Below are 25,827 nucleotides of genomic sequence, written 5' to 3' on the forward strand. Positions count from 1 at the left end.
CCTTTTAGCTAAGAAATTGTACCTTGGGTCAGTCCCATCATCTGTTTAGAGTTCCTTAGTACTGGAAAGGGTCCTACATTTTTTGTCTTTGTTTTTGTTTTAAATTAGTAATGAGGTTTTGGAAATATTTGCGTATCTAACCTGTGACATGAAAACACAGGGACCGAAGCCCGTTCTCCCCCTGCCCTGTTCGTCTTCTCCCTCCCAACACCCCATCATGTGTACTTGTCCTGGCCTCCTGAGTAGTCTCTGCTGATGACTGTCTCTCATGATGCCAAGAATAAGCACCACTAAATGTGGTTTCTGAATTTGCTGTTGCCTTTGAGTGACTCTGAATCTAAGTGGATAAGATCTTACAAAATATGGGGTTGATGGGGACAGAGAATGATAAAAATGGCTCTTCTGAGAAAACATTTTGAAATCCGGAGCACAGCACATTGTCCGATTTGGTTTACGCTACGATCACAATCTGAGAATTTAAGGGGCAGAGGTTTCCAGGAATATCCCAGGCAGGTCACTGGGTCTTGCAGTGAGAGAGCAGGCCTGGGGACACCTGCAAGGTGGGGCCGGTGAGGTCTCTGGTGGAGATCAGGGCTTGGCAAACCACAGCCCAGTCCACAGGAGGAGCCGGGTGTCAGTCATAGGAGTTGAAGTCCATTCCGGTGAAAGTGGCTTTTTTTTTTTTTTAAGTGAGAAACATGGACCCATTGGTTTATTCCCTCTAATTTGGTTGCACAGGAAGTGGTGAACAGTAGCTGATGAGGTCCTTTCTGTTGTGGTTAGTCTAGAGAGTCTTTAATTTGGAGTCTCTTGTGAAATATACACAATCACCTGGTGTTAGTCCATGCTCTCCTTATTCTTGTTCACTTGGGCTTTCGTTGAGGACGGCGTTGGGAATTTTTAGTCAGCGCAGTGTTCGTGATTTGGACAGACAGAAATCCCCCTCAGTAGTGCTGACACGTTTGGAAGTACTGACCTGTTGAAGTGAGCTTGCCTCCTTTCTTTGTTACCTGTTCCCCAGTGTTGCAGTCAGCATTTCTCAGAACACTTCACCATTGGGTATGTTCGTAATGAACAATTGCCAGTGTCCCAGCTCCTGTGTCCATTGCACAACCAAGAGAACAATTCCTTGTGAAGTATTTTCCCGGTTAGAGTTCCATGATGTGAATGTCAAGGGAGGGATTTTCCACCTTGCTTTGGGATCGGTGTCCATCTGGTCCAGTGTGTCATTCAGAGTCCTTGTTTCCTTGTTGATTCTCTGCCAAATGATCTCTCCATTGCAGTGAGTGGAGTGTTAAAGTCCCCTAGTATTATTGTATTATTTTCTATGTGTTTCTTTAATTTTGTTATTAATTAGCTCAGATTAATTGGTGCTCCTGTGTTAGGGGCATAAATATTTATGGTTGTTAGATAGTGTTGGATAGACCCTTTAAGTAGGATATAGTGTCCTTCCTCACCTCTTATTAGAGTCTTTGGTTGAACATTTCATTTGTCTGGTATGTGGATTGCCACCCCAGCTTTCTTTTGACGTCAATTAGCATGATAAATGATTTTCCATCCCCTCACTTCAAATTTGCAGGTGTCTCTGGGTCTAAAAGGAGTCTCTTGCAGAAAGCATGTTGATGGTAATTGTCTTTCTCTGCTTGACTTATTTTTGCAGAAAGCATGTTGATGGTAATTGTCTTTCTCTGCTTGACTTATTTCGCTTAGCATTATCACTCATTTATGGAACATAAGAAGTAGGAAGATCAGTAGCAGAAGAAAGGGAAGGAGAAGGGGGCTAAACAGAAGGGGGAATGAACCATGAGAGACTATGGACTCTGGGAAACAAACTGAGGGTTTCGGGGAGGGGGGGAATGGGATAGGCTGGTGATGGGTATTAAGGAGGGCATGTATTGCGTGGTGCACTGGGTGTTATAGGCAAGTAATGAATCATGGAACATTACATCAAAAACTAGGGATATACTGTATGGTGACTAACATAATATAATAAAAAAATATCATTATTTAAAAAAAAAGGAGGGGCGCCTGGGTGGCACAGCGGTTAAGCTTCTGCCTTCGGCTCAGGGCGTGACCCTGGCGTTATGGGATCGAGCCCCACATCAGGCTCCTCCGCTATGAGCCTGCTTCTTCCTCTCCCACTCCCCCTGCTTGTGTTCCCTCTCTCACTGGCTGTCTCTATCTCTGTCGAATAAATAAATAAAATCTTTAAAAATAATAAAAAATAAAAAAATAAAAAAAAGAGGAAAGCATGTTGATGGGTCTTGCTTTTTATCTAATCTGATAGGCTCCTGTCTTTGGATTGGGCCATTGAGCCTATTTACATTCAGAGTAACTACTGAGAGCTGTGAATTTACTACCATTGTATTGCTTGTAAAGTCCCTGTTTCTGTATATTGGCTCTGTTCCTTTCTGATCTGTGTTCCTTCTGGGCTCTCTCTTTGCTTCATTGTTCCCTTTTAATATGTTATCTTAATAATACAATGCCAATCTAAAGAATTCTGGTATAACAGTTCAGGATTGGTTACTGCTTAGTTTTCACTGGAGGCAAAGGTTTGTAAAAGTTAAAATTCTGCTAAGTGTACATTGAGATTGCTGGAAACGATAGGGGAAGCAACTGTGTATGCAAGAAAAGTTAAGCTGTATTTTTGACAAGGGCACTATAAGGAATGAGAATACATTTTTGTTCAGGAAAGAAAAAAAAGTAATTTTGTTATTTTGTACTAAATAAAGACTGTTTATTCAGAGAGAAACGTCTTAGGACAAAATCTGAATGAAAAAGAAAGGTGTAGGAAGTTTGTGAAGCAAAACTTCGGAAAAAACTTTTATTTATGGTCAGGACTAAGATTGAAATGAATGGATTTTATAGTTAGAATGGTATAAGTCTGAAATTCTGCTTTTTTTCTCTCTGTTAAAAGGACAAAGTTTTCCTGGATTGTTGGTCTGCTCTTGATGAAAGAGTTGTATCCCGGAGTCCATAGTCTCTCATGGTTCATCTCCCCCTCTGTCCCCCCCCCCTTCATTTTCCCCTTCCTTCTCCTAAGGATCTCCCTGCTATTCCTTATGTTCCTCAAATAAGTGAAAGACTATGGACTCAGGGAAGCAAAGGAGGGTTGTAGAGGGGAGGGCGGTGGGGAAATGGGTTAGACCGGTGAAGGGTATTAAGAAGGGCAGGTATTGCATGGAGCACTGGTTGTTATATGCAAACAATGAATCATGGGACACTACATCAAAAGTGAATGATGTACTGTATGGTGACTAACATATCGTAAAAAAAAAAAGATGAAAGATTAAAAAGAGGGAGTTGTAAACAAAGATGTTATTACTATTATTATTATGTGTTTTCTTTACCTTTGCAGAAAAGCAAAGTTTCTATGTTTTGTCTTTATCAGGTTTTTGATGACTTAAGAGGACTGAAATGTCTCAGTTTGAAAGAAGCTAAGTTTTGCTAAAGATTCCACAATCTTCCCTAAAATGTCTTTTGGCCTCCTTGGTGAAGTTTAAGTAGTGAGTTTTGTCATGATCCATATATCTATTTAGGCCTATGCTTTAAACCATTCTGAATTTTTAAACAAATTTCCTGGGATTTAAATTGTAAGTGGAGACTTTGCTTTTCTGTTCTTTTCATTTTACTACTTAGGCTTCTTTGATATGTTAAGTCACTTGGGAAGCATTGTCAAATAAATGATGGGAAACCACGGGTTCTGTTGTATGGGTAAATGTTATAATTGTTGTAGGAATTATGTGAATTCCTCAAGCTTTAATATGTCTCAGTATAAGGTCCTCACTCGATATGCTAATTATTGAAATGTTCTGTGTCACAGAAGTAACGGGATTTCCTTGTCAAGTGCGTTGTAATGAGCTCTCATCAGATCTTGAACCATGTACATTTGTGATTCTTTTGTCATTTATGCCCTTGTCGAATGTGTTTCATCCTCAAGGAGATCCATGAAAGGAATTTTTGAGAAATATAAGTTCTGCTCTTTAAAATCCTAAAACTAAACTGGGTAAGAATTTCCAGAACTAATGGAGCCAGTTTTGTTGCATTCAAACAGAACAAGAATTAATACTATGGGACAGAAGGAGTTGAGGATGATGATGATAGTTTTGTGACTCTTGTTTGAAACATTGCTGGTTCTTTAATATGTGTTCTTCCAGATTTAAGGAAACTTTATCTTAAAATATCCATGATATAGGGAGATAGGATAAAATATGTTTTTGTGAACAAGTGGAAACATTTCACTTTTCTCCCTACCCGAATCCTCCAGAATTCAGCAGCTCTCAGTGAGTATTCTTTCTTTCAAGGTAAGTTTGATTATTTGCCAAAGTTCAACACAAGTCTGTTTTCCTTGCAACAGATGACTCCTGGAAACTTTAGTTATTTTACCAAGGCCTTGAATGAAGTGTCCTGTTGGAGAGAGAGAGACATGCATATAGACCCTGATATGACCAGACAAGTTGAAGGATATCAGGTTGACTTGATGGAGCCCCTTGGAAATATTGGCCTGATAACCTTGCTTACAGAGTTCTCAGGAGCCTTGCCAGATGAGTAAAGAGGGTTACTTCCTGGCAGGTATCGGAACCTCAGGATAGTTTGGGGATCTCAAAAAGAAGAATTGACCCGAATCTACAGGTACTGCACGCAAGTCTGTGGTGAGTATTTGGCTTGGCCTCTGGCCTCAAGACATGATTGCCAGTTCAATCTAGAAGATTCCTTACAAAAAGTTCTGGCAAAGCAAGGTTTACAAATGTATATGGTCCATTACTGTTCTTGCTGAGCTTAGTTAGAATAGGTGCTATGTGAAGTCAGTCAAGCAGAGAAAGACAATTACATGGTTTCCCTTATTTGTGGAACATAAGGAGTAGCAGGGAGATCATTAGGAGAAGGAAGGGAAAGAGGAAGGGGGACGGATAACAGAGGGAGAGAGGAACCATGAGAGACTCTGGACTCAGGGAAACAAACTGAGGGTTTCGGGGAGGGGGGGAATGGGATAGGCTGGTGATGGGTATTAAGGAGGGCATGTATTGCGTGGTGCACTGGGTGTTATAGGCAAGTAATGAATCATGGAACATTACATCAAAAACTAGGGATATACTGTATGGTGACTAACATAATATAATAAAAAAATATCATTATTTAAAAAAAAAGGAGGGGCGCCTGGGTGGCACAGCGGTTAAGCTTCTGCCTTCGGCTCAGGGCGTGACCCTGGCGTTATGGGATCGAGCCCCACATCAGGCTCCTCCGCTATGAGCCTGCTTCTTCCTCTCCCACTCCCCCTGCTTGTGTTCCCTCTCTCACTGGCTGTCTCTATCTCTGTCGAATAAATAAATAAAATCTTTAAAAATAATAAAAAATAAAAAAATAAAAAAAAGAGGAAAGCATGTTGATGGGTCTTGCTTTTTATCTAATCTGATAGGCTCCTGTCTTTGGATTGGGCCATTGAGCCTATTTACATTCAGAGTAACTACTGAGAGCTGTGAATTTACTACCATTGTATTGCTTGTAAAGTCCCTGTTTCTGTATATTGGCTCTGTTCCTTTCTGATCTGTGTTCCTTCTGGGCTCTCTCTTTGCTTCATTGTTCCCTTTTAATATGTTATCTTAATAATACAATGCCAATCTAAAGAATTCTGGTATAACAGTTCAGGATTGGTTACTGCTTAGTTTTCACTGGAGGCAAAGGTTTGTAAAAGTTAAAATTCTGCTAAGTGTACATTGAGATTGCTGGAAACGATAGGGGAAGCAACTGTGTATGCAAGAAAAGTTAAGCTGTATTTTTGACAAGGGCACTATAAGGAATGAGAATACATTTTTGTTCAGGAAAGAAAAAAAAGTAATTTTGTTATTTTGTACTAAATAAAGACTGTTTATTCAGAGAGAAACGTCTTAGGACAAAATCTGAATGAAAAAGAAAGGTGTAGGAAGTTTGTGAAGCAAAACTTCGGAAAAAACTTTTATTTATGGTCAGGACTAAGATTGAAATGAATGGATTTTATAGTTAGAATGGTATAAGTCTGAAATTCTGCTTTTTTTCTCTCTGTTAAAAGGACAAAGTTTTCCTGGATTGTTGGTCTGCTCTTGATGAAAGAGTTGTATCCCGGAGTCCATAGTCTCTCATGGTTCATCTCCCCCTCTGTCCCCCCCCCCCTTCATTTTCCCCTTCCTTCTCCTAAGGATCTCCCTGCTATTCCTTATGTTCCTCAAATAAGTGAAAGACTATGGACTCAGGGAAGCAAAGGAGGGTTGTAGAGGGGAGGGCGGTGGGGAAATGGGTTAGACCGGTGAAGGGTATTAAGAAGGGCAGGTATTGCATGGAGCACTGGTTGTTATATGCAAACAATGAATCATGGGACACTACATCAAAAGTGAATGATGTACTGTATGGTGACTAACATATCGTAAAAAAAAAAAGATGAAAGATTAAAAAGAGGGAGTTGTAAACAAAGATGTTATTACTATTATTATTATGTGTTTTCTTTACCTTTGCAGAAAAGCAAAGTTTCTATGTTTTGTCTTTATCAGGTTTTTGATGACTTAAGAGGACTGAAATGTCTCAGTTTGAAAGAAGCTAAGTTTTGCTAAAGATTCCACAATCTTCCCTAAAATGTCTTTTGGCCTCCTTGGTGAAGTTTAAGTAGTGAGTTTTGTCATGATCCATATATCTATTTAGGCCTATGCTTTAAACCATTCTGAATTTTTAAACAAATTTCCTGGGATTTAAATTGTAAGTGGAGACTTTGCTTTTCTGTTCTTTTCATTTTACTACTTAGGCTTCTTTGATATGTTAAGTCACTTGGGAAGCATTGTCAAATAAATGATGGGAAACCACGGGTTCTGTTGTATGGGTAAATGTTATAATTGTTGTAGGAATTATGTGAATTCCTCAAGCTTTAATATGTCTCAGTATAAGGTCCTCACTCGATATGCTAATTATTGAAATGTTCTGTGTCACAGAAGTAACGGGATTTCCTTGTCAAGTGCGTTGTAATGAGCTCTCATCAGATCTTGAACCATGTACATTTGTGATTCTTTTGTCATTTATGCCCTTGTCGAATGTGTTTCATCCTCAAGGAGATCCATGAAAGGAATTTTTGAGAAATATAAGTTCTGCTCTTTAAAATCCTAAAACTAAACTGGGTAAGAATTTCCAGAACTAATGGAGCCAGTTTTGTTGCATTCAAACAGAACAAGAATTAATACTATGGGACAGAAGGAGTTGAGGATGATGATGATAGTTTTGTGACTCTTGTTTGAAACATTGCTGGTTCTTTAATATGTGTTCTTCCAGATTTAAGGAAACTTTATCTTAAAATATCCATGATATAGGGAGATAGGATAAAATATGTTTTTGTGAACAAGTGGAAACATTTCACTTTTCTCCCTACCCGAATCCTCCAGAATTCAGCAGCTCTCAGTGAGTATTCTTTCTTTCAAGGTAAGTTTGATTATTTGCCAAAGTTCAACACAAGTCTGTTTTCCTTGCAACAGATGACTCCTGGAAACTTTAGTTATTTTACCAAGGCCTTGAATGAAGTGTCCTGTTGGAGAGAGAGAGACATGCATATAGACCCTGATATGACCAGACAAGTTGAAGGATATCAGGTTGACTTGATGGAGCCCCTTGGAAATATTGGCCTGATAACCTTGCTTACAGAGTTCTCAGGAGCCTTGCCAGATGAGTAAAGAGGGTTACTTCCTGGCAGGTATCGGAACCTCAGGATAGTTTGGGGATCTCAAAAAGAAGAATTGACCCGAATCTACAGGTACTGCACGCAAGTCTGTGGTGAGTATTTGGCTTGGCCTCTGGCCTCAAGACATGATTGCCAGTTCAATCTAGAAGATTCCTTACAAAAAGTTCTGGCAAAGCAAGGTTTACAAATGTATATGGTCCATTACTGTTCTTGCTGAGCTTAGTTAGAATAGGTGCTATGTGAAGTCAGTCAAGCAGAGAAAGACAATTACATGGTTTCCCTTATTTGTGGAACATAAGGAGTAGCAGGGAGATCATTAGGAGAAGGAAGGGAAAGAGGAAGGGGGACGGATAACAGAGGGAGAGAGGAACCATGAGAGACTCTGGACTCAGGGAAACAAACTGAGGGTTTTAGAGAGGAAGGGGGTGGGGGGATGGGCTAGCCGGGTGAAGGGTATTAAGGAGGGCACGTGTTGCATGGAGCACTGGGTGTTATACACAATCAGTGAATCATGGGACACTACATCAGAAGCTAATGATGTACTGTATGGTAACTCATATATCATCGTAATAAAAATAAATGAAAAAAAAAGAGTAGATGCTAAGCCAGCAAGTGTGCAATGATCACTGCAGCCTTCTTTCATCTAAGAAACAGTCACAGATCCGTGTAACTGAAAGGCATCACCCATCTGGATTAGCACACACTGCAAACATGCCTGATATTTCTGTGCCTCAAAATGGGTCCCCTTAAGCTATGAAACCATTTATCTTGCAATTTAGGTTGGAGACATCACTTTTGACACTGACAGTGTTTTCTGATTGGGCGAATCCTATCGGAATGCCACCCAAAGTAATCTTGGAATCCCCTAGAAGCTGGTGGTTAGAGTGCTTGCACCTTGGGTCAGTATCATAAATGCTGGTTAGGATTTAAACCCCTTTAAATCTCCTCAGAAATTTAAATTTGCATTTTGTGGTGATGCGTGTTTTGACTTTAGGTGTCTGTGAGAGGCAAATCTTCACAAGAAAAGACCCCAGGCCGATTTCAGCCAAATAGAGACTTTAGAGATGGCAAAGATCAGGGCTTACTTTCAACAAGTGTTAATGCAATTTGCCTGTGGAACCTCACCGATTTCTCTTTAAGAATGAAATACTGCTAAGATGCTATTAAAAATAGAGTTGTGAAAGAAGGAAGAAAGACTGAGAGAGTCACTCACATAGAGTTGAAAAGACATGGAGGAGGTAGGGTTTATGCACATTTCCTGTTTCAGTTCCATATAATGGAAGATCCAGGGGTTGATGAATGAGAACACACTTCCAATGTGAAAGAAGATTCCAGGAGGAGTAAGCATTGCTAAGATAGTCCTGCAAAATGTAGTTGAAATAGGGTTGATGCACATCTTCTGTTTAGGTTCTGGGAGAAGCATGAACTTTGGACTTTTGTCAGTAGTTGCAAATGATCACTGACCTCTGGGCCACCTCCAGGACCACATCCTCCTGCTTTGGTCTGAAATAGACATCATGGAACACCTGGTAGCCAAACCACCAACCATGCATTAGTTTAAGGTCTGCTCGCAGCAATCCTAATTCTTTCCCAGCTTGTGCGACCCTGTGATTTTGACCTCTTTGAGCCTGCACTCCCTGCTGGCAGTGTGGAGCACACTTTCAGTTTGGGGGTGACTCTGTGTCTCCCAGAGTGCAATTCCTAAGACCTGAACTCAAAGCTGTACTTGTTTTACAGACGGTTCTTCTTGGCTCACATTCCTTGGCCTAGCGGGTAGGATGCAAAGCGTCTGACCTCTGCGTCTTTGCCACAGGTTCCAGTGAGATAGGCACAAGAATGGTCCACCCTGTCATCTCCCCAGTGGTTTTGCATCACAGTGGTAAGTTGTCTTGGTTCTGAACCTCCCGCCAGGGTTGAGGTTCAGGCCTTTATTTGGATGTCCTCTTTTGGTGGTTTCTGTCTTTATATCTGAGGGGAATAGATACCTTCTTCTTGGCTGTGACATTGGAGACAGGTCCTTAAAAAGAAAATACACAGTTGGTTCTTTGGGGAAAAGACCTTAGCAGGACAGATGTAGAAAGTTCTGCAAGTTCTCGCCCCACACAAAAACTCTGAACCAGAGGTTGCTTCTGTTGGCAGAATCGTGCGTTAGTGCAGGTTTACCGCATAAATCGAGGTACCCACCATTTAGTGAGCATGTAGCAGCTGTCAGCACGGTGCTGGGTGTTCTATAGCCAAGGCCCTGGTCCTAGCACAGACAGATCCGGTCTTGCTGATGAAGAAAGTTTCCGTACAAGTTGTAGTCTCACCTCCCTAAGTGCTTTCCTTGGAGCCCTGGAGACACTCCCAATCCTCCCCTTCTTTTCTGAGATCACCACTTACCTACCATCTGGGGAAGGATCTTGATCTGCTTGTTTTCTGTCTCTGTGATAAGAAGAAAAGCCATCTTCTCAAAAACATGTCCAAAAGGTTAATGAGGTAATCATCTCAAACCTTGGAACCGTCATCATGAATTCAGTGCCGTTAGATCTTATTGAGGTCCCTGATGTCATGCGTAAGTGGAAGAGGGGATTTGAGAACTTCGTTTAATCAAAAGTTATAGAGGTGCTGAGATCTATAAACAAATCACACAGTTGGAAGAGAATATGGCGCTCCTTTATTCTGGTTCTGGCTTAACACCTTTTGCTCCTGGTTTGTCCGTGGTCTTTTCAATCTGAGCTTCTCGGCGATTCCATTTCAGCCACCTCAGGTCTCTGTGTTGAGTACTTTCAGGACCAAGTTCAAACTATCTAACAGGGCATACGAGGCTCTTTACCATCACTATATGAATTTGGTGGCCTCTCTCCAACCCCCTTATGGTCCAGTCACACTAAGTGTTGCTGTGTCTGTTGTTTGCATTCACACCCTCCCTGTATTCCCACCCTTTGCACTCCAGGCCTTCAAGAATCGGCCATGTCCCTTTCTCTATGAAGCTCCTTAACCTCCCCCTCACCCCACATCATCTACCCTGTACCTCCATAATGATGTCCTTGTCTTCCTTTGGTTCTCCGTAGGCTTCCATCCATTTTCCAACAATATTTATTGCACACATACTGTGGATATGTAAGCAAGAGGCATTCTAGCAGATTAGTAAGACACTGAGCTCTAGGGCCAGACTCCCTGGGTGTGCATCTTAACCCTGCCCCTTCTCCTTAGGCAAGTCACTTGACCTCTTGGGTCCAGGTTTCCTTGCCTGTAATGCAAGGATTATAATCCTACCTGTCTCAGAGTTGCTGTTAGGATTCAGTGTTGTGGAGTTTCTCCAAAGAAAACACTCCATCATAGTCATTGTCTTTATGGTACTTGAATGGAAGCTCCACGAGGAGAGGGAATTTCCACTTCCCGATCTCTGCCTGGGTCAGTGCCTGGCACTAGTAGATGCTTTAAACATACGGTGAATGAATATATGAATTTGCCAGGCGTTCTTCTAGTCTCAGGGCAAGCGGCCTTGAACAAAATAAACAAGATCCCTTTCTCATGGCTTCTACTGTAAGGTTTAGACAGAAGCACACACTTTCATGTAATAGCAGGTGCTGTGAGGAATGTACAACAGGGAAGTGGGATTGAGGCTAGGGATGGAGGAGCAGTATTAAGTGAGGATGGGCCAACCACACAGAGGATCCAGGTGAGGATTTCAGCCAAGGGCCCAGAATTCCTGAGGGAAAAAGAAGCTCTGCTGGTTAATAGAGCCTCCCCATTTTCTCCAAAGGGCTCTTGGAATGTCTGTCTTCCCCACTAGACTAGGAACGTCCGAAAAGAGGGACTCCGTCATGTAATCGTTTATAAATATCCTCGCTGGTGATTAGTTGGACACTTGATAAATACTTGTTGATTAAACAAAGGAATCCATGTAGGAAAGGGCCTTCCTGTTTGGAAATGCAGGCTCTGGACTCTTCTACCTGTCTGTTTTCTTTTCTCCTTGTATATTCTGCCTTCCTGAAGTCTAGGCCAAGGAATATATCTGAGCATTGACTCATCTTCCTTCCAGTGCTATCCCTGAACTCTAACATTAGGAGGTCACTTTTCCCCCCAGATCCCAACATTTATTAATCCCCTTTTTGGTAAGAATTAGGTTCAGAGCTGCAGAAACTGTTCTGTAAATGGAAAAAACTTTAGTAAAAGATTTTGGTTTTCAGAAAGTCATTTCATTTGATGAATTTTAAACATTTGCTCTTTGAGAAGCTCCTTTTCAGTTATCAACATAAAAATGAAACTATCATTTAAATATCCATGCTGTATTACTGTCCAGCACTGAGTTATGAACTTGTGATGTTGTGATTTATAATATATATGTGATCTTACCCCGTTTCTGCAGCAAAGCTCCTTAAAGCCCTTGGAATTCCTAAGTGTGGAGGGTGATGGGGTATCTTTTGTTTGCTGTGTTAATGAGAGACTTTGGGACTGAGGAGGGGGCTGGTTGCCTGCCAGTGGAACCAACCACTTGATTATTGGGTGGGAACTTTCAGGCCCACCCTCCACCTCCTGGGAGGGGAGAGGGGCTGGAGAACAATGATTGTCATGAAATCATAAAATCATGCCCATGTGATGAAGCCTCCACAAATACCCTGAAGGACGGGTTCTGAGAGCTTCTGGGTTGGTGAACATTGGAGGTGCTGGGAGAGTGGCGCTCTGGAACGGGGCATGCAAACTCGATCCATACCCCTTTCCCCGTACCTGGCCCTACGCAGATCTTCTCTCTTACTCTTCCTGAGTTGTATCCTTTTATAATAAACCGGTAGGTTTGTAAGTGAAATGTTTCTCTGAATTTTGTGAGCCACTGTAATAAATTAATTGAGCCTAAGGAGGCAGTGGTTGGAACCTCCCATCTGTGGCCAGTCAAGCACAGGTGGCAAACTGGACTTGTGATGGGCATCTGAAGGGTGCTGGGGGTCCGGTGTGGTGGGACTGCACTGTGCAAGCTAACACTATCTCCAGATAGGTTGTGTCAGAAAAGGACATGCAGGTGGTGTCAAAGACTTGCTTGTCACGTGGAAAAAACACATTGCAACTGGTGTCAGAATTGTAGAACTTTATTGAAAGTCGATACAGGGATTTGAAAATTAAATGAAATCATTGATGGTCTGGTTTATCTCCAGGGATGGGGGGAATGAAAGTCCATGCAATACTTGTTAAACTAACACACTTATGACGTAAGATCGTCAGAGAGCCCAGAGGAGGGAGATCCTTCACCCAGATTTGTAGAAAAAGAGCCAGAATGGCTTCCTGCTAGAATAAGGTCCTGAGCAGGGATGTGAAGGAATTGGCTGGAGCAGAGCTAGTGTGGGAGTTGGAATGGACTTAGAAGGGAGATGAGAACAAGAAGCTGCCCTATAAGACTCTCTTTGGGTAGTTTAGTGACAACACTCTTTGGATGGAGCCCAAGGACAGCTAGGCTTCCTTCATTCTAAATTCCTCCCCACAGCGGATAAGATTATGGTGCTTCCTTTACTTTAAGCTACCCCACAAATGATCTCAACTTGTTTGTGTTTTTAATTGTAAGAGGACCTCTAGTGTTTAGCAGCTAATTAAGAAGGACTCTGCATTGTCACAGGAAGAACTTTTAAGCCAGGGAGCACATGAATGTAAACGTTTTTTGTTATTTAGATCCGGGAGTGGCACTGTTAGAAAGATTGGAGGCTGGAGAAGACTTGTGAGTGTATAAATGAATGTCAGCTTATTTTAGGCACTTGTAAAGATTTCCCCATGAGACCTTTACTCTTCCCGGAAGGTGGGTGGGAGGGACTAGAAATGTCTAAGGAAAACTTTCTCGAGGCTGTTCAGGATGGGGTTTTCAGGTGGATAAGTCCCACCACTCCACTGCCCCACAAAGCCTACAAAGGAAAGTGAAGAGGTCAGGAGAGGAAAGCCAGGGATGTTCATGGGGGGTGATGGTGTGTGTTTTGTTTTTGTTTTTCTTTTTGTTTTTACTTCAAATGGATGCCTTAAATAGTTGAACTCCTTTGATGGAAAAGCTAATGTGTTGAATTGACTTTACCATTCTACATGGAGGGCAGGGTGCCCTGGGTGCAGAACAGCTGGAGGGGGCCCGAGCCCCACCTCCCTTACTGCCTCCTTGGGTTCCCCAGGAGAGGAGCCGGGGTGGAATGGGCTGGGCCCCAAAGCAGGCTGAGGTTGCAGAGAAGCTCTGTCTGAAAAGTAGGAGTGGGTCGGGCCTGGCGACACAGACCTAGGAACCCCGTGCTGACTGAGCCGCCACATTCATAAGGTGTCTTCAGTCACTCCTGACAGTGAGAGCGCCAAGGAGCAGCCCGCATATTCCAGGGAGAGTTTATATGGAAAAGCAACACCCTCAGACCCGCAGGGTGAGCCATTTAGTAAGTGAAGGACAGTGTCGTGTACCTGCTTCCCAGGATTATGTGGAGCTCAAACTGTGGAACGGACATGAAGTCACCGTACAGTGTGCGACACCAAGTTAATGCAGTCATTCTTGACTGTAACTGGGCGAGAACTCTACATGGTACCTTGTAGGTAGTGAGAATAATGGATGTTTGTGGGTAACTCATGGCTAACAGAGGGCTTCGGTGGATGTTTGCTCCTTTGCTCTTCCCAGCAACCTTGGAAGGTAAGGGGAGTTTCCCGTTTCCAAATAAGGGAACTGCAGGTCAGCCATCCACACAGCCAGTGAATGGCATTTCTGGTGTGTCAATCTAGGTATTGTCCAGGTTGCTGTTCAAAGTGTGGCACCCAGACCCACAGCCTCAGCTCTCTGCACTCTCTTCCTCTTCTGTAAGCCTAAAGTTATTTCACAATAATCAGTTTAAAACAAGAGTCAAGGCGCACCTGACTGCTCTGTCATAGAGCACGTGCCTCTTGGTCTCTGGTTTGTCAGTTTGAGGCCACACCTCCCAGCACAGGGTGGAGAGCAGAAAAAAGGAGGGAATGGAGAGGAAATTTAAGAAGGTAGGTAACTTTTCAGATCCACGGGCTTCTGCAGTTTTTAGTGAAATTGACAGAACACTGGAATCACCAACTCTCCCTGCACACCGTGTGCTCTGTCACATTCTGAAGCAGTGGTTCTTGACCTTGGCTGGACATCAGAATCCCCTGGGGAGTCTTATAAAATCCTGATGGCCGAGTTCTCCTGCAAGATTCTGATTTAATTGGTTTGCTCGTGACCTGAGCAACAGGACTTTTACAAGCTCCGAGATGATTTTGTGTGCAGGCCAGGGTCAGAACCATTGTTCTAAAAAGACTTCAAGTGACTTTGGAGGTGCATCATTTCCTTAGGCTAACTCTGATAATGATGGGCCAGTTTTTGCTCCATTTATCCAGCAGGTGATGTCTCGCAACAGGGCAGCTTTTCAAAATATCTAGTTCACCGTGGGAAGGGGGGCCTAGAAAACTGAGCGCTCCGTTGCGTGCGAGCAGCAGGCTGGTTTGGCTGCTGCTTATCTCCTTGGCGTTTCAGTGCTGTTATCAGAGTCAGACAGTATGGACATATTTCTGCATCAGTATTTGTTGGTGTTCGTGAAAGTTGGAATACCACAATACTTTAGGAAAAGTACTAACCTGAGGCCGCGCAACTCAGTCTTTCAATCCTGTCACTAGCGCAGAAGTTCCTTGAGCCTAGTGCTTTGTATTTGTTTTGTTCACTGTTCAATCCCCAGTGTCTAAACTTGGGGTAAGATAGTAGGTATTCAGTACATGTTGAGTAAACGAATGAATAATTAAGAGTGGATTATAATGTGCCCTGTGGGAAAGGGGAACCTTCACACTGGTGGAAGCCCAGCCTCTCCCTGTCACCCTCCCCCTCGGGATCTCCAACAGGGAGAGGTTACGGTCCAGCTCATAGGTCCCCCAGCCTCGAGGAGAATCTTTTTGTCCCTTGGCTGAGATCGTCCTAATTGTCGTCTTCTCAAATTGTCCCTTATACTCACATCCTACCATCACAACAACTGAGACTGAGAATAAACATTCTGTTTAATTGTATCCTCTCCCCCGGGCATCTCCCAGGCAGTGGTAGGGATAGTATTCTATCACTGGCTGTGTGACCTTGGAAAATTCACTTAACCTCTCTGAGCATCAGTTTTCTCATCTGTCAAGTGAAGCTGCTACCTACCTCACAAGTTGGTTGTGAGAGTTACGTGAGTGAATGTATTTTAAATGTTTAGCACCACGTTTGGCCCACTATTGGCCCTTCCTAAAGATTACTTCTGCTCTGCGTTTCCCTTCACTTGAACAGCAATAGAGGAAGGCACAGATTCACTTCATTCTCATTATTCGTGGTCCTGCAAACCCTGAGTTAGTGAGCACTGAATCATTGCTCCGAGGGACAGCACAGTTAGGTCCCCCCTCACCTATCTGTCAACCAGTCAGTACATCACTTTACTTTATGTGTGTGTTTCCTTAAAGACAACTTATTTAACATATGCATCGTTGATCTGTTCACATTGAGCTCATGGCCAACAACCCGTAACTGCTGCCTGGATGAAGCTTATCTAACACGCATTTCCCCCATGAGACACACAGCCTTTTCTTGCTTGGAAGCCTAGAGAGCACTTCAGCACTACACCTGAGGACCATTTTAAATGGAAATCACCGGCAGGGATGAAAAAAAAAAGCGAAAAAATGCAGCAAAAATTGACTGTGAAGGGGATTCTTGTTTACAGTAGGAGAGCTGAAACAAGGCAGTTTGGCCTTCTTTGACCTCAGCTGGGACCCCCCCCCCTTTTTTTTTGCCACTCTGCATGTACAAGAACATTGGATTTGGGGGTTACAAATTTTAGTGAGCGGGTAGCTCCACAGGTACGGAATCCATGGGGAATAAGGATCAACTGTTGGAAGTAGATCCGGGACAAGCGTTAGGGAACCACAGGGTTCCGGAGGGCAGAGCGCATGTTGGGTTGTGCTTCCTTGGTGGGCCCCAAAGCTAGAACAGTTAAGGGCACAGAGCAGGTTCTTAGTAGATAACTGTTGGGCTCTTGATCCAATTGAACAAACACGTGTCCTATCCCTATGTCGGCCGTCCCTGGGACAAGCATCTGGTTTTACCCTGCACTCATCTGCTAGCAGGGTTCCCATTCCACAGCTGTTAGGATAGATTTTACTGACTTTTTATAGGGACAGCAGGAGGGTCCCTCCCGTTTCTCTCTCCAGCCTTCCCACCACCTAGAGTCTGCTGTGTGACTTTTCCCTCACACCAGCCAGGCTGGCAGGCACCATTCTTCACCTTCTCAGAAACCAGCCCTCCCTCTCTGTCTAGATTTACACTCAGCAATTAGGCTCTGTCCTGGCTTCTCCAGGTTAACCCGTCACTTCCCTCAGGAAACGAAGTGTCATTAGAAGTAGAAAATTCTGATTCCCTATGAATCATGTCAAGTATCTTTTCATATATTTCTGTGCTAGGTCCCATAATAAGGAAATTTGCAGTGATGAGAAAGATCGTGCCCCTTCTCTAAGGAGCCTGCAGACCTGTGGTGTGACGGTCTGTGAAGTATAGGAAGGCAGAAGAGGCAGTGAGACCCGTGTGAACGAGCCCTTAGGAGTCCAGTCAACAAAAACGTGTAGCAACAAAGAAGATACACGCAACCTCCCCATCAATTATTTTTAATCATTAGAAGCCTACACTTCTAATGCAATTTCTACTAAAAGGGGAAAAAATGAACAAAGGTACATTCACATTTGTAGTGCATGGATACATTATAATTACAGACTTCATGAGCTTATAAATAATGTAAGTATGGCTAGACGCGTAGTATACAAATGATTTAGTTATTACCTTGCCCAAAGTGACATCCTGGAGTGGAGACAAATGAATTTTATTTTTGTTTTCTCAGAAGTGAGCTAAGGTTTCTTTGGTAAACACTAAGAAAAAAGTAGTAAATTCATTTTGTTCTCCCTAGTTCCCTGACGAATGTTATAAAAGCAAAAATTTTAAGTAGGCACAAATAACTTCCTGAGGTCATGAGGATCGTGTTTTGCCCTTAGTGACCCATTGTCAGGTATTTAGCTTTTTGGACAAACTACAGTGGGTTTTACATTCTAGACTTACTTATCCTTGTTAATTCATTTCAGCTTGTGTGCAGTTCATGGGAATGTGAGCTCATTTAATTTTGTTTTCAATTAAGATATTTTTCGTTACTGGAGAAATGCATAAACATCGTGGAAAGTTGTAGAATTCACTGACATCAAAGACCATCATTGTTAATTTTTTTAATTGTGCCCATTCCATATTTTATTGTATTTCATTCTAGTGTTTTTCTAGGCATTTATTATATAATTATTCAAATGGTGTCATTGATGTTTTTTGAGCGTTCTTCAAGAGAGGGATTATTTAGAATTATGTTTTTAGTAATGCATCATGATTATTGGTAAAGAAATTTGCAATGTGGTGCTCCTTTTTTTGGGGGGGAAGACTTTCAGTTACATGAGCCAGACAACTTACTAAATCGGTAAAACCCCCTCCCTGAGCCCACCCTCTCCTATATGGCCAGGCAGAATGACCTAAAGCCAGTGGGCCCTGCCTTTGTAGGCTACGCCTCAGCCACAGGAAGAGCTGGCATTCAGAACGTATTTCACTGCTGGTGCGCTTGGCAAGAATCAATGGGCCGTGTCTTGGAGTGGCTGCGTGTGCCCACAGCACCCTGATCCTGGTCCAGGGAAGCAATTTCCCCACTCAGTCAACAACTCCTTTCATCCAGCGCTTTTATCCTCTGCCGACTCACAGGTGTGAGTTTATTTGCTTACGCATTTTTACTGCCACCAGGCCTTGACCTGTTTCAAATGATAAGGTTTCTAACTGGCCACTTCTCTCCCCAATTCATGCCAGAGACCTAACGTGCCCTGATATTACATACTGTTATCATCACCCCTTATCGACTGACTGACTGTCATCATCCATGAGTCCAGAAAGCCTCCTTTATAAATGAAGCACCGTCAGTTCTGCTTCCACAGGGAAATATTTCACTGGCAGAAATATGTGAGATAGCCAGGAAGGACCCGCTCAGCCACATGTGACTCATGGGAAAATGGAGACAGCTGAGCCCCTGGACAATTCATGTTTGCTTTAATTCATCTACTTAATAAAATAACAAATTTGGAAATACTTAAAATAATGAATGTTGCAGCGGACTGGCACCCGTGAGAGAGAGCAGCCTGAGATCATGAGCCGGGGAACGTGCACGACCGGACTGAAACCCGACTGAGACCGGGAGCTCTGGGAGCACGCGGGGGCGGCTGGTGGCTGGTGGTGTTAGAAACACAAAGGACAGAGATGCGCTGGCCCTGGAAGTGAGGGCTGTGACGCCGGGTGTGGGGCGCACATCCCAGGACACTGCAGGGTTAAGCAGCACCAACAGTAACAGAGTTAAAGTGGCCAGAACAACAGTGGAGAACGGTCTGTGATCCCTCTGTTCTGAGACAGAGGCTGAGATGCCGCTATTGCTGCTCTGACTCTCAGAGATAGGAGTTAGCTAAATTTTGAAAGAAATAGTGGTAAAATTATTAAATTATCTCAATACTGTCCTTTATTATTTGTTTTTCCTTTCTTTATTTTTTACAGATTTAGCATGTTTCTCTCCATATCGCTTTGCTCTTACCACATCAGTGCACACCCTTCTGACTCACAAATGCCAACACATGGGTTTTTTTTGCTCAAAGGCTCTCTATAACCCTGAAGCCACCTTAGCCAGCCTCACTCTAGACATAAAATACCTAAGAGTGAACACCCACAGGTGCGGGCTCAACCAGGGCTGATGGAAATTGGGATGTAAATATTATAATTTCCTTGACTCTTTGGTATGATTACTCAGGTGCGTGTTTTCCTTGCTCCTACGGTTCCACAGGTTAAACCCCAGTTGTCCATGGTGGTCACCTGCTTCAAAATGGTTTCAAAAGCTTTTATTTTCTTCACTGTCTAACCTCCTTATTTTGTCGGAATCTCCCGTAAAATAAACCACTGTCACTTGAATGGCTGTTTTGGTCTGGGTCCCAAATTAAAGTGTACATTGGGGGGTGCCTGGGTGGCTCAGTCGTTAAGTGTCTGCCTTTGGCTCAGGGCGTGATCCTGGCGTTCTGAGATCGAGCCCCACATCGGGCTCCCTGTTCTGCTGGGAGCCTGCTTCTTCCTCTCCCACTCCCCCTGCTTGTGTTCCCTCTCTCGCTGGCTGTCTCTATCTCTGTCAAATAAATAAATAAATAAATAAATAAATAAATAAATAAAATATTTTTTAAAAAAATTCTAGCTGGTTAACATAGAGTGTAATATTAGTTTCAAGAGTAGAATTCAGTGATTCATCACTTACATATAACACTCAGTGCTCATCACGATAAATGCTCTCCCTAATGCCCATCACCCATCTAGCTCATCCCGAGCCCACCTCCCTCCATCAACCCTCAGTTTGTTCTCCATCTTTAAGAGTATCTTATGGTTTGCCTCCCTCTTTTCTTTTTCCCTTCCCCTATGTTCATCCGTTTTGTTTCTTAAATTCCACACATGAATGAAATCATATCGTGTTTGTCTTTCTCTGACTGACTTATTTAGGAGTCTAGTATTATTCTTATACCTGAAGCAGGTGTAGACATTACAAGAAAGAAAAACTACAGACCAGTATCTTTCATGAACATACATGCAAAATCCCTAACAAAATATTAGCAAATCAAAATCAACAATATTTAAAAAGATTATACCCAAGGCCAAGGGGGAGTTATTTTTATATTCTAGCAATCATATTAAAAGGAGGCACTATAGTGTAGGGATTAAATTCATGTACAATGAAATCGGAAATTAATTGTGTTTGAATGTTAGATCTGATTCTAGCATAGTGACCTTGGCCAACATATTTCATCTCCATGGTATATAATTCAGTATCTCTAAAATGGGGATGGTAATTGCATAAATGAGGTAAAAAACAGGTACAGTGTTTCCACGGACAGTCCATGAATATGCTTCCAAAAGAATTCTAAATAATTCTTAATGAGTTTGTTAATAACTATTCCTTTTTCACTGGTATTGATCTAAATGATAATTTATAAATAGACCTTAAAATATTAGAAGATACTGCTTTTCCTTGAAGATATTTTTCTGTCATATTTTACTATACATTGCTTTATTATACATTGCTTTCCATTTACTTATTTAACCAAAATTCTGATACTTTTTCCTTCTCTTAATGCCATGCCATGATTATTAAAAGTAAAACTCCCATGATGAATGGCTTGGGGACTCAGGTCATGGAATCATCAAATGGTCACCAAAAGCTGTTATTGTTTGAGCTGGAGCAGTTGTGAGTAGCACCACCCATAGAGCATCAAAGAGGGAAACATTTTTTTAAAGATCCATTTTAAAATGAAAATACTGCTTTCTGGGTTTGTTTTTGTGTGTGTGTGTGTTGTTTTTTTAATTTCGTGGCCAGGTAAGTGGCGGTGATATATGTAAATAGCCGCTAAAAGTATTGGCTGTTTTTGTTATACTGGTAATGCATATATTTATGGCACAACAGTATAAAGTTTCTCTCTCCTTCCTTTTTTTTTTAAATCTGCATTTCTGTTTTTGAATTCAACAAGCACTTTTTAAACACCGTGTAGTGTCAGTCTCTCCAAGGAAAGTGAGAATTTTCATTTCAGGTTTTATGCATTGCTCCATATACCTAGATTAAGTCTTAATTTACAGGGAAATTTCTGACTCTTGATTATATTACATTTGGATAGGGACCAGAAAGGACCTTGGAAACTGGTTTTAATGTGAATAGCCTTACACCTGCCATATGTTCACAGCAATTTCTAGAGTAGCGATTGTTTTTTATTCTCTTGGCGTTAGTTTTAAATAGGAATAAGATGTAAAATAAAAGTATTTACCACAAACCATTATCATCAGTTACCCACACATTTTTGTACATATGCATGCCCACGTCCATCCAACCACTCATCATCTTTCCCAAACTTACAACACTTATGTGAGCCAGGATTTAGGACTAGGACAGTCCCTTCTGTCGAGAAGCTCATAGATCTAGCAGAGGAGATGGTGAGACTATTTAATTGTAAATTATACTATTATGAAAAGTTTATTTTGAGAAGTTTGCAAGTATGATGTGAAAGCATGGAGAAGGAGTCTATAATCCAGACTGGAGGAGAGGGAGAAATCCTTGAGTAATTGTTGCATAGGTGGAATGAATTTTTAGAATGAGAAGTAGTCAGCCAAATGAAAACAGGATACATTTAGTGCAGAGCAAAAGGATGGGTAAACCTGAGCGTTCATGAAAGTGCAAAGGGTGTCCTTGTAGTTCGTCACATGATGTTTGTGAGGTGAGGGGGAGATGGGCTGTGGACTGATCCCAAGAGTTTTATATGCCAATCCTGTGACATTGAGAGAGCAGGAAAAATTACTGAGGAATTTTAAGCAGTGAATAGGCAACAGAAAAACAAGAAATATTCTGTTGGTATGTATGTTAACTGCCTCTCTTAAAACCTTTATGGTATTCCTTGCTTGCTTCTATTCCTCTCTCCTCTTTCTTTTCTTCTTTGTCCCTGTCCCTTCTCTTTCCTCCCTTTTCCTGCCTCTTCTTACCATCTCCTTCCTTACTAGTATCCATTAACTAAACGATAGATACATTTTTAGCAATAGACTGCTCACATGAGATTTTATCATGGTGATGAATCTCCAAAAACATTTTTTAAGTGACTGTTGTGATACTTCTTGACTATACAGTTGTTCACATATTTGTCAGACTTTATTTCAGTTTTTAAATGCTTAGTTGAATGATACTGACATCACTACAATCTGAATTTGAAAGACTGCACATCTTGAACCCCTTATCTTGTATTTAAAAATCATACTTTTTTAAAGAAATTATCTATTTATCTTTTTAAAAACATAACATTTAAATTTCATTACAGAGAAATAATGGATCTTACAAAATGGAAGTGGGGATTCCAAGTTGAAAGATCCTAAGAGAGAGGGAAGAAATGCCTTTTGGGTGACTTCCAACTTGGAGATTCTCCGAGGTGCTGGATTCCAGAACTTTGTACTTGTACTTGCATTCTGAGGTTGGACATGACAGTGACAGATTAAATTTAACCCTCTTAATTTATTACCCTATTCCAGGCTTCTCCTAGGGCTGATTACAGTTATCAATTTGAAGTATACCCTTCCAGAACCATTTTATAGGTATGTACATACAACTATTTGTTTGAATGGAAAAATTATGGTTTTATTTTGTGAGTCCCATGCCTTTTCCTTGGAAAAAAAAAAAGTCATGAGTGTTTTTTTCTGCATATAAAAACACATTTTTAATACTTGAGCCAGGCCCCAAGACAATAGAGGTTATTTCCATAGTGTATACATCTGTAGTGCTGCCTCATCTAAAACGTTTCCACTTTAACCTTGGCAGTCTTTCTTAGTCCCAGGCAAAAATAATTGCAAGGAAGGGATTTGGCAGAAGCCTCTTACACGTAGCCTCCTTCAACGAGGCTTAGGGAATTGTGACCCCTGGTGGCCAGGGAGGGACTTTAAAGAAAGAGACCGGCCAGCATTCCGTCAGTTCGGAACGGGTGGAGCGGTTGGCTGGGGATGAGCTCCTGCCTCTTTAAAGAGGTCCCACTACCGGGACCCCAAAACCATGACCGACCCCGGGCCATCCTACGTCGCCTCTTCTTGGAGCCCTCAGCTGAGTGGCGCCCCGGGACCAGCTGGGGCCCTGCTGCCCTCCCAACTGGCGGAGGCCCCACTGGGCCACGCCTCTCCCGGCGCGGTGGCTCGCTTCACATGGCCGCCCCGCCCCACCCCGCCCCGCTCGGCCCCAGCCTGCCCTGCGGAGTCGGGCCAGGAGCTCTGACTCTCGCCCCGGCCTAGTCTCTTCCTCCGGAATCAAAGACGCGAAGATCCCGGGCCATGTGGAGGGCAGCCCAGGCCGTGCTCGGAACCCCCGGAATCCCCCTCCTGCTCCAGAGGTCGATGTCCACATCGGCCCCTCTCTTCCAGAAGGCTGCGACCCTGACCTTCACACCTAAGACTAGGCTGGCCGACGAGCTCCTGGACGTTCAAGTGGAAGCTTAGGCTGGAGGGAGTGGGTGACCCTGTGGGCATCGCCGTCAGCTACCAAGGCCACCTCTTCCACTCGCTGGCCCCCTACGAGGCGGACGGCCGCGGGGGCTTGGACCTGCAGGGACCGGGCTCTGGGCGGCTACTTCACGGGTGTGGAGCCCATGGGGCTCCTTGGCGCCTCATGCCGGTCGGCTCGGAGGATCCCTGCTTCAACCAGATGCCGAGGGGCGTGATGAAAAGCCCCCTCGAAGTGGAGGTGACCGTCCACCACGCGCCGCGGCAGCCGGCGGTGCCGCTGGGCCCGGCGCTGGCCTCCGCCCAGGTGCAGCGCTGGTTCTCCAGCCCAGAGCTGTGCGGTGCTCGCTGCGGGCGGCCTGCGGGGCGTCTTCTTGCTGCCCCCAGTGCGGGAGGTCTTTTCTGTAGAGGGCTTTGCATGGATTTAGGGGATGGATTTAGGAAAGCTGGCCTGCTTTGCTGGCTGATTTATCTGCTGAAAACAAAACGGGCGCCTTAATTGCTCTATTTTGTCGCCCTAGACGCCAGGTGGGACACTCTCCTCAATGGTGACTGGGATTTAAATTTAACCTGCTAGTGGACCTCTTTTCTGCCAGCTGCCTCCCCCCCCCAACTCCTAGTGCGGCAGACGCTAGTCCTTGAGAGCATCTTGCTATGCAAGCATAACATAGCTGTACAGTTGCTAGCGTTAAGTACTTTTTAAAAAGATTTATTTATTTATTTATTTGAGAGCGTGTGTGCACCAGCTTGCATGGCAGAGGAGGGCCGCAGGAAGAGAGACTCTCTCAAGCAGTCTGCCCGCTGAGCGCAGAGCCATACTCAACACGTGGGGCTTGATCTCAGGACCCCGAGATCATGACCTGAGCTGAAACTGAGAGTCGGAAACTGAACCGACTGAGCCAACCTGGTTCCCCTTAAAAATCATACTTTTTTTTTTAAATAATAATTTTGTATTATGTTAGTCACCGTACAGTACATCCCAAATTTTTGATGTAAAGTTCCATGATTCATACTTTTTAAGTCAAAAGCAGTGTAAATTGTTTTAGACCATTTAAACAGTCCAGAAATACAGACTTCAGGAAGTGAAAGCCATGTTACCTTACTTTTCAGGACTTAACGATTTATAATATGTTGTATTCATTCTTGGATAATTCTTTTATTCAAACACAAAGTTTCTCCTTAATTTTATGCACTTTCTTGTGTTTTGCTTAAAATTTAAATCTTTCCAAGATCTGTATGCATAGAATCATTTAGTTGATTTTAAGAGCGTCATAGTATTCCATTGTATATATGTACTAAAATGTGATTAATACCTTCTCTGTTGATTGACATGGGTCAACAGTATTCTACTATATGTATACATTTCTGTATCTGTTTGTAAATACATATATGAACATATATGCTGCATACTAGGAATAGATTTGTACATTTTAAATTCTAATAAATATTATCAATTTATAGTCCCTTCATGAATGTGTAAGAGTAACTTTTATATTGAAACCTTGATAATACTGAGAATTCTCTTTCTCTTTCTCTGTTGATCAGTAAAACAAAAAACAATGAAGGTTGATGGTGATCACTGATGATGATGAGACTGAACAATAAATATGTTTATTGGACAGTCATACGTGTTGCTGTTGTTCCTGGTGTTAGTTATCTGTGTATTTTTAAAGTTAGACCTCCTCCTCGTGGAGTTAATATAGATTTTTTTCTATCAAATATAGTACTCTGATGACAATATTTTTTCTTCTTATTGAAATGCACCAAATTAAGGCAGTTTGTATTAATAAAGAAATTTCTGACATTTGGAAAATTTTAAAAAAGAGAAAAACAGGCTCAAACACCCAGTTTCCCTATTAAGAAAAAAAATATTTTTTTCTTTTTACTGACTTTTCTGTTCGTTGTTAAAGTATTTTTATGTATTTTATACAGTTGGGAACATACTAAATGTGTATGTTTTTTTAAAATTCTGGAATATCCCCATTTTAAAATATCCACGCATTGTGTGCTCAAAATCTTCAGATGGAGTTGATTATAGGTCTTTTGAGATGTCATGTCCACTGCTATTCACCTCTGTGATTAT

This window comes from Ursus arctos, unplaced genomic scaffold (genome assembly GCF_023065955.2).
Source record: "Ursus arctos isolate Adak ecotype North America unplaced genomic scaffold, UrsArc2.0 scaffold_31, whole genome shotgun sequence".
NCBI lineage: Eukaryota > Metazoa > Chordata > Mammalia > Carnivora > Ursidae > Ursus > Ursus arctos.